General features: G+C 58.0%; 1 protein-coding gene across 1 annotated transcript in view; it reads right to left on the reverse strand.

Moving 5' to 3' along the window:
* Positions 1 to 7,671, reverse strand: part of TBC1D24 (TBC1 domain family, member 24) — a 20,870-nt gene extending 13,199 nt beyond the window's left edge. The window contains exon 1 of the mRNA XM_011962401.1: positions 7,604 to 7,671. The gene's annotated coding sequence lies outside the window, so the exon portion shown is untranslated. The remainder of the gene's footprint in view (positions 1 to 7,603) is intronic.
* Positions 7,672 to 8,108: the final 437 nt, after the last annotated feature.

Raw genomic sequence — 8,108 nt, forward strand, 5'->3', positions numbered from 1 at the left:
CTTGGGAGGCTGAGGCAGGAGAACTGCTTGAACCCAGCAGGCAGTGGTTGCAGTGAGCCAAGATCACACCGCTGCACTCTAGACTGGACGACAGAGTGAGACTCTATCTCAAAAAATAAAAATAAATAAAAATAAATTAGCCAGGCATGGTGGTGCACACCTGTAGTCCCAGCTACTCAGGAGGCTGAGGTGGGAGGATTACTAGCGCCCAGGAGGTCAAGGTTGCAGTGAGACATGATTGCACCACTGAACTCCATCCAGCCTCAGTGACAGAGCAAGACTCTGTCTGAAAAAAAAAATAAAATAAAATAAAAAATAAATAAATAAAAATGAGGTCCAGATTGGTTTCCTTAGGTTAAAAAAAAAAAAAAGTCTTTTATTATGCCTGTGATATTTGAACGCAAAAATCACAAAAAATCAAATAGTACCAAAATTAGGGAGTGAAAGTGTAGAGTTCTGTTTACCTCTCTAATCCTGCTCCCCTTCTACATACAGATAATCGCTATTCACATTTTGGAATCTATCCTGCCAAACCTTTTTCTTGCATTCACAACTGAGTGAGGTTTTCTTTAAACTGGCTACTGAGATGAGGAAGTAAGGGGAGGTGGAAACTGAGGAAAAACATAAACTATCCCGGGCTGGTGCACTTATGGACTTGAGTGCCCACACTCTGGAGGTGAGTTTTCATGGCCGAGTGGCTTTCCCTGTTGTCTGTCTGCTGGCTGGCTGCTGTTGTACATCATAAGCTGCACCTGCTCCTACGCAGCAAACAAGGCCTGGTCTGTTCCCTGCAGTCCGCCAACCCCTGACGAAGGTGCGGAGCTGCAGGTGGCGGCCGCGGAGGGAGTGAGAGGGGAGGCAGGGGCTACCGTGGAAACGGTCCAGCTTTGCAGTCAGACAGGCCTGGCCGCAAAGTCCAGCTCTGCCACTTGTTTGCTTGAAATGCAGACAAGCCGTGCATCTTCCCTAAACTGCAGTTGCCATGTCTGTAGAGCGGAGCCGATGATAACACCCAACTCCTCACGGGCAACAATTCCCAAGCAACCCCTGTGGGTTGAGCCTTACTCTGGACTGACAGGGTGGGGTGCAGGTGACGTCAGGGTGACACCCCGTGAACAGTCTATCCCACTCTCTCTCCGGGTTCAGGCAGCCCAGGGCAGACAGTGCCAGCAGGGCGCTGTGAGGGTGCCTCCTGTGGGGGAAGCCAGCTTCCTGAAGCTTCTGGGGAGCAAGCAAATTGCTTCTCACCACAGACACTGCACTGCCCTCACCTAAAGTGTGCTTCCCCACCAGTCTCCAGTTCCCTGCAGAGGAATGGAGTGAGGCGGCGCTGGTTCTCCAAGGTGGCACCTGTCAGCCCGGCTGCCACCAGCTCCCTGAGTGTGGAGCGGAGAAGCACTCCTCCTGTCTTTGGTCCTCAGCCTTGGGCCCAGCCTGCAATTCCAGGAAAACAGGAAAAATTCCACCTGACACCCATGAGACTCACAAGAATTACAGACAGAGATAGTTCCAGATGGTGGGGGTCTACATGGTGGGTCTGGAGGATGACAGCTACTTTACTGAGGGTCTTCAGGGCACACCTCTCCCAGGAGATGACACTGAGCCAGAGCAGTGAGAAGGAAGCAGCCGGGATTGCTGAGGACGAAGCACTCCAGACACCAGCAGAGCAGGTGCAAAGGCCGAGGGAGGAACAGGCCTGTCGCACCCCAGGGCGCAGAGGGCAGCACGGACACACCCATGGGCCCGTGGATTGTATTCTAAGCACAGTGGGAAACTGGCAAGGGATGGGCTCCAGTCCCTGTTCTGTTGAGAAATTTACTGAGCCTGCTGATAGAAAGCACTCAGCCCAGCCCGGCCGGCCAGGACTGCTCAGCTGCCTGAGGACTCTCTCATCCTTACAGGGTCCCAGGCCAGGCGCTAGAAAGGCGTTCTGGAATGCCTGAGACGTGACAGTCCCAGTGGGTTGATGCCCAGCTGGTCCTGCAGAGGGAGGTGCAACCACACGGGCCAGGGGCAGCTCTCTCACAGGCCACCATCTCCTCCCAGTGCCTCTCTCCACAGTCAGGCTGCCCTCCATACCCAGTGCGGCTTCTTTCCCACCCAGGAAGCTTCTCCAGGGACCTAAATGGCCTTTCCTCATAAACACCATGCCTGTTTGAGAGCTCAGGGTACCTGCAGATCAGCAGCAAAAGTTTGTATTCATTCGTTCGTTCGTTCACCTATTTATTATTTTTTGAGACAGAGTCTTGCTCTGTCGCCCAAGCTGGAGTGCAGTGGTGCGATTTTGGCTCACTGCAACCTCCACCTCCCTGGTTCAAGCGATTCTTCTGCCTCAGCCTCCCGAGTAGCTGGGATTACAGGCGCCCGCCACCACGCCCGGCTAATTTTTGTATTTTTAGTAGAGATGGGGTTTCACCTTATTGGCCAGGCTCATCTTGAACTCCTGACCTCATGATCCACCCGCCTTGGCCTCCCAAAGTGCTGGGATTACAGGCTTGAGCCACTGTGCCTGGCTGAAAATATTTCTTAATAAAACAAAAAGCAGCTGGGCGCGGTGGCTCATGCCTGTAATCCCAGCACTTTGGGATCCCAGCCGCCTATATCCACACCCCATGGGAGCTCCAAGAAAGCCCCAATCCATCCTCTGCAGCAAACCCCCTGAAGGCGTCCACAGGAAGAGAAAGGCTGCCAGGGCTGGGTGGGGGGCGTCCATCAGGGGTATGGCGCCCTGAGCTAATTTCTAGCCAGGAGGCAGGTGGGAAGGAGCATGGGTGTGGGAGGAAGTGGATCCTCACTGTGGAGAGTGGGGCAGGAGGGGCCTGGATTGGGCAGCTGGCCCCTCCGCTCCAGCAGACTAGCAGCTCACCCCAGCCTGGGGCCGGAACACAACCCCACAGCTGCTGGCTGCTGATGAGTTAACTTCCTGCTCTATCTCCCTTCATCGTGGGACAGCGAGGACCTCCGAGAGAGGCTCCAGAGGGTCCCCGAGCACAGGCAGGACCCACCCAGGTCTGGGACTCCAGAGCACTCAGCCACTTCTAGTGCCAGGGCCCTCCCGTGGGTCCTGGAGACACAGGCCACCCCGGCAGGGCTCCTGCTAGCAACACCACCTGCCATCCCCAAACACCGAACTCCAGACCTGAGAGCCTGAGTCATGAGGCCTCTGCACATGGCACTTCTTCAGGGGGAATGTGATTTTCCCCAACAACTGGATTTGACAACAAACTCTCTTTCATGTGACAAAGACAGAACACACATTTAGCCTCAGTGATGACATTTTAACACCGCCAACGGCAACCCCGACACTGCGCCTCCCTTCCTAGGGGACTGCTCCTGTCCCAGGTCACAGCAAACGGGAGGAGACAGCATGTGACCACGGCTCCCTCGTCCCGCAGGTCGTCATATGACAAACCTCCACTGACTGAAGCGCCTCCTTTGTGCCAGCGAGAGACGGCTTGAGAGGAGGCCGTCAACCGCGGCAGCTTGGGAAGTGCTGGGGGAACCCCACGGGCAGGGCTGTGCCTGCTGTTGTGGAAGGGGCGGAAAGGCGTGGAGGCAGCCTGTAGGTGGGGATGGTGCCCCTCAGACGCGCAGGCAAGAGTGGGCAAAGGCGAGCTGGGCAGCCCTGGCAGTGCTGAGGGGCTGGGGTGGGCTAAGAGGTGGGTATCCCCACACGGGGTAGGAGGAGAGTCTAGGCAGGTGACTTGATCAGATCTGCATTTATAAAAATCCCCCTGGTGGCCCTGGAGGAGGAAGCGTTGGGACAGAGGCACCAGGGAGAAAGGAAGGCAGAGTCTAGACCGGGAGGGTGGAGAAGATGGGGGGACCCCCAGAGACCGCTCAGGGTTGGATCCCACCAGACTGTGGCCTGACAGTGGGAGTCAGAGGCCACTTGGGGATGCTGGAGGTCGGGGCAAGTGACAGAGAATCCCAGCCCAGGGAAGCTCCACTGTGAAGTTTTCAGAGCCAGCTTCGATACAGATGCTTCTTAGGCAAACGCCAGAGCAGCTCAGGCTGGAGGTAGAGCCGTGGGGCGAGGCCCACAGCACAAAGGGCACCCCCATGCACTCCCAGATGTCACCAAGGGGCCAACTGCAGCCCCCTGGGCAAGAGGCAGCCCTGTCCCAATGTAGGTCAGCGTTCGCTAGGACTCCAGGTTGAAGAGCTGGGGTTGCAGGCCTGGGCCCCATCCCGCCCTGGCCTGACTACCATACCCATCCTGGCCACAGGAATAGCCCTGGTCCCAGCAGCAGCTAACAAGGACCCGGTGTTCTGTGTGGCTGGACCTCAGTCACGGAGCAGCAGAACAGGGCATGGGCGTCAGCTACCGCTCATCTCAGTTCTTCCCGTCTGGTCTGAGCAATCCCTCACCATTTCCTGGGAGTGGGGCCAGGAGTGAAGAGGAAGAGGAAACGAGGCCAGGCCCCATGGGTGGGGAACCCCAATGCCCACAGCTAGGGACCACAGGAATGAGGTGCTCTGGTCCCTACAGGCTTCACGTGACAGGAGATGCACACTCCTCTCAGCGGGCTCCCCTGGCAGGATCTAAAACACTTTCACTCTCCACAGAAGACCCTGGACCTTGCTAAGTGCTGCAGGGATATGGAGGAAACCTGCTGGTGGGCTGGGGAGGCTGGCAGGCCCCGCCCACTCCTGAGCACCAACCACACCCGCCAGGCAGGGGAGGGCAGCAAGGCATTCCAGCCCTAGGCACGAGGTCCAGGGATGAAAGCTTCGCTGCCTGACAGGGAAGCTCAGAGTGCCCGGAAACCCTGGGGCAGAGGCGGCAGCGGGCCAGGTGGGAATGGTAGGGACAGCGTGGGGTGGCTGAGAGAGCCTGGAAGCTGTCCGGACTGTTTGGAAAAACTCTCATACCATGTTTTCCTCTGCTCTGACGCCAGCACAGCAATCGGCACAGGATTTGCGACCCAGAAAATGCAGGGGTTTCTCCCCGCAGCAAGCAATCCATTCTGCATGGGTGCCGGCGGGGCGTCCTCCAATTCAATCCCAACACCTGGAGATAGCTCAGATCCCACAGGTCGGGAGCTCAGTCCCCAAGACGCCCACACCCTCAGACACCAGTCAGAAGTCCAGGCCTCCAGAACTTCTCAGCGACCAACTTCAAGTTGGGGTTCCCACAACCCTGCTTTGGGTTCAATGAATTTGCTGGAGCAGCTCACAGAACTCAGGGAAACACTTACATTCACTAGTTTATTATAAAGGTTGTTACAAAGGACACAGATGAAGGGGCCTTTAGAGTGAGGTATGGGAGAGGGACACGGTGCCACCCTCAGGCACCCCCTCCTGCTCAGCTGTCCAGCAGCTCTCCAAGTCCTGTCCTCTAGGGTTGGCATGGAGCCTTTGTTAAGTAGGCATGATTGATTACCCCACTGGCAATCAACTTGACCTTCCACCCCTGGACCTCCCCCCTCCCTGCGGTTGGGGCTGGGGCTGAAAGTCCTAACCTGCTAATCCCGCCTTGGTCTTTCCAGTGAGCAGCGCCACCCAGAAGCCATCAGTCAACACCAGTGCACAGAAAGAGCACCACGGAGATCCTGAGGATTTCGGGAGTTGTATGTCACAAAACAAGGACAAAGACCAAATAGGTATTTCACGACATCACAGAGGTGCTGGGAGAGTAGGTGGAGGGAGGCTGGAGGAACACACTGGATGGGGCAGGGAATGGGGCCTAAAAGCAGACCTGGAGTGGGGTGTGGATGACAGGCATGAGGGGAGAGGTGGCCCCAGCATTCAGCCCCAGGGAGGGGATGACGCCTCCTCCGGCTGGGGGACCTTCCTCACAAGTCCAGGCCAGGTCTGATTTCTTCATGAGGGGCCCAGGCCTCCCACCTACCTGCTGGGAAAGGCCAGGAAACAGCTAATCCTGTCCTCCAAGAATCTACTGGATGCCTCAGAGACACAAACAAATCCCAGGCAGAGTCCCAAAGTGCAGACACTCCTGCCATATAGCCCCGCCACCCTAGGCCTCAGCCCTGGAACAATGGAGCTGGCACAGTGGACCACAATGGAAGAGAGCTACTGGACTCATCTGTGCACCCAGGTGTACCTGTTCGCTCTGGAACCTTCTTCTGAGTGCCTCCTAGGCGCCTGGCACTGAGCTAGAAAGAGCTGAGAGATAAATCAGTCACCTGGCAGTGAGGTCGGAAAGCCGCTGTGTAGGCACGTGTAGAGGCAGAGAGGCCCCGGGCTGGTCACATGCCCCGGAGAGCTGGAGGGGTTCCGGAAGCCCTTCCAGGAGGTGGTTACAGCGTGCTGGGGTTGGCAGGGCAGACTGGCGGGGGGGAGGTGTGTGGGTGGGGAGCAGGGGGAGGACCTGCACTCAGCAGCATGGAAATACAAGACTTGCTCCGAGTCACAAGGCCTGCACCCTACCCCATCCCGATAGTGACAGGGCACCACCAGAGTACCGGGGTGGGGAGTGAGATCAAGCTTTTATGCCAGAAAGATCTGTGGCATGGCAGCCTGGAGGGCATGTGCAAAGGCCACAGCCATCGGAAACATCCACTGGGGGTGGCGAGGTGGGGAGGGGAGGCTGAGAGGAGGATGACCACCAGGGGTCTGCTGCATGTGGGGTGGGCACCCCCTGGACCTCCCATGCAGAATGTCAGGGGTGGGAGATGCCTGCACAGGCACGTTTTGAGAATGCGCCTCTGGCGATCCCATTCCCCTTACCTGTGCCCCCACCGCCTGGTGAGACCCTCAGCTATAGGACCATGTCTGACCGGGGCTGGATGGTGAAAGTGTCACTAACCACGGGGGGCACAGCCAGCGGTCTTCACCCACGCCTCCTTACCTTGTTATCTGCCTTTTACCCCCGGCCCCTGCTCCCAACCTGCCTTCTTGCTCTGGAAATTTTCTACAGCAAACACACCACTCTCAAGTCTTCATCCTCTCCCGAATGTACCCTTCCTCCTCTGGGCCGACCAGCGGCCGGGCTCTCGCCATCACCACCCACCTCCTCTCTCTCCGGTGCAGGGCCTTCCTCTCTATGCTGCCCTCCCTTGAGGGCTAAGTTCGCAGTCCTGGCTGGAAGCTCCGTGGCCTCTAGAACTTTCAAAGCCTTTACATCTCTACCTTTTTATCCAGTGCCTGGGCATTCCAGAAAACCACTCTACCCACTCCCGAGGCGGCACATCCATACACCCGCCCATACCCCGTCCTGGAGCCCTCAGTGCCCCCCTCCCACTCGGAGCTGCGACTGCCCCATCCACCAGCCGCTCTGGCTTTTCTCTCTTGCCAGCTCAGCCTGGACCGTCATGCCAAGCCCCAACTCCCGCCCGCCAACCCCACGCTCCTGTCTCAGCCATATGGATAAACTGCACGAGGAAGTCAGCCTGAGGCACGAGAGCAGCCGAGGGAAGAGGGAGAAGTCCTGCCGCCTGCTCAGCGGTTTCGAGTGGCCCGGCCCCCGGTGCCACCTGGCAGCCTTTGCGGCACACTTCACCGACACTGTCTCCCCTCCAGCTCACAGCCGCCCCGTCCCACCCACTCTACCCCAAGAAGCGGGGCTTGTCAGGCAGGAGCTTCCCAGCTCTCTGTATTCCTACCACAGACCAAGGCCCCCCTCAGTCCTGGCTCTCACCTTCTGGGGACCCCGGCTCCCCATCTCTCTCCAAGGCTCCCCAGTGCTGTGACACGGGCCCCAAACACAGCAAACCACAGTGCCGGGGGCTCCGCTCCAGCTCCACCTCTCCTCCATTTTTCTTCTGAGCCGAGCTGCTGGCAAGAGCAGATGACACCCGGCTTCCGGCCCTCCCGCCGCTGGCCGCGCTGGCTGCCAGATCTCCCAGCTGCCTTGGGCCTCATCCCACTTGCCTCCCTGCCAGGCATCTCCTCACCTCTCCACGGCTGCTCCTCCAGCTCCTGTGCCTGTCTCTCCAATGGAGCTCACCCTCTCCTGAGCCTAGAATCCTTCTTTGAGGTCCAGGCCCGTCCCTCCAGCTGCTTCCCAGCTGTCTCTGGGACGCTCACAACATTCACACTCCACGTGACTCCAGCGCAGTTCAGCTCCCACTCCCAGCCTCCTGCCTGCTCAGGGCTTCACCCGGTCACCGTTCTCCACCCAAAACCCTCTCCTGGTGTCCTCC

The sequence above is a fragment of the Colobus angolensis genome, unplaced genomic scaffold (assembly GCF_000951035.1).
Source record: "Colobus angolensis palliatus isolate OR3802 unplaced genomic scaffold, Cang.pa_1.0 Scaffold59, whole genome shotgun sequence".
Taxonomy (NCBI): domain Eukaryota; kingdom Metazoa; phylum Chordata; class Mammalia; order Primates; family Cercopithecidae; genus Colobus; species Colobus angolensis.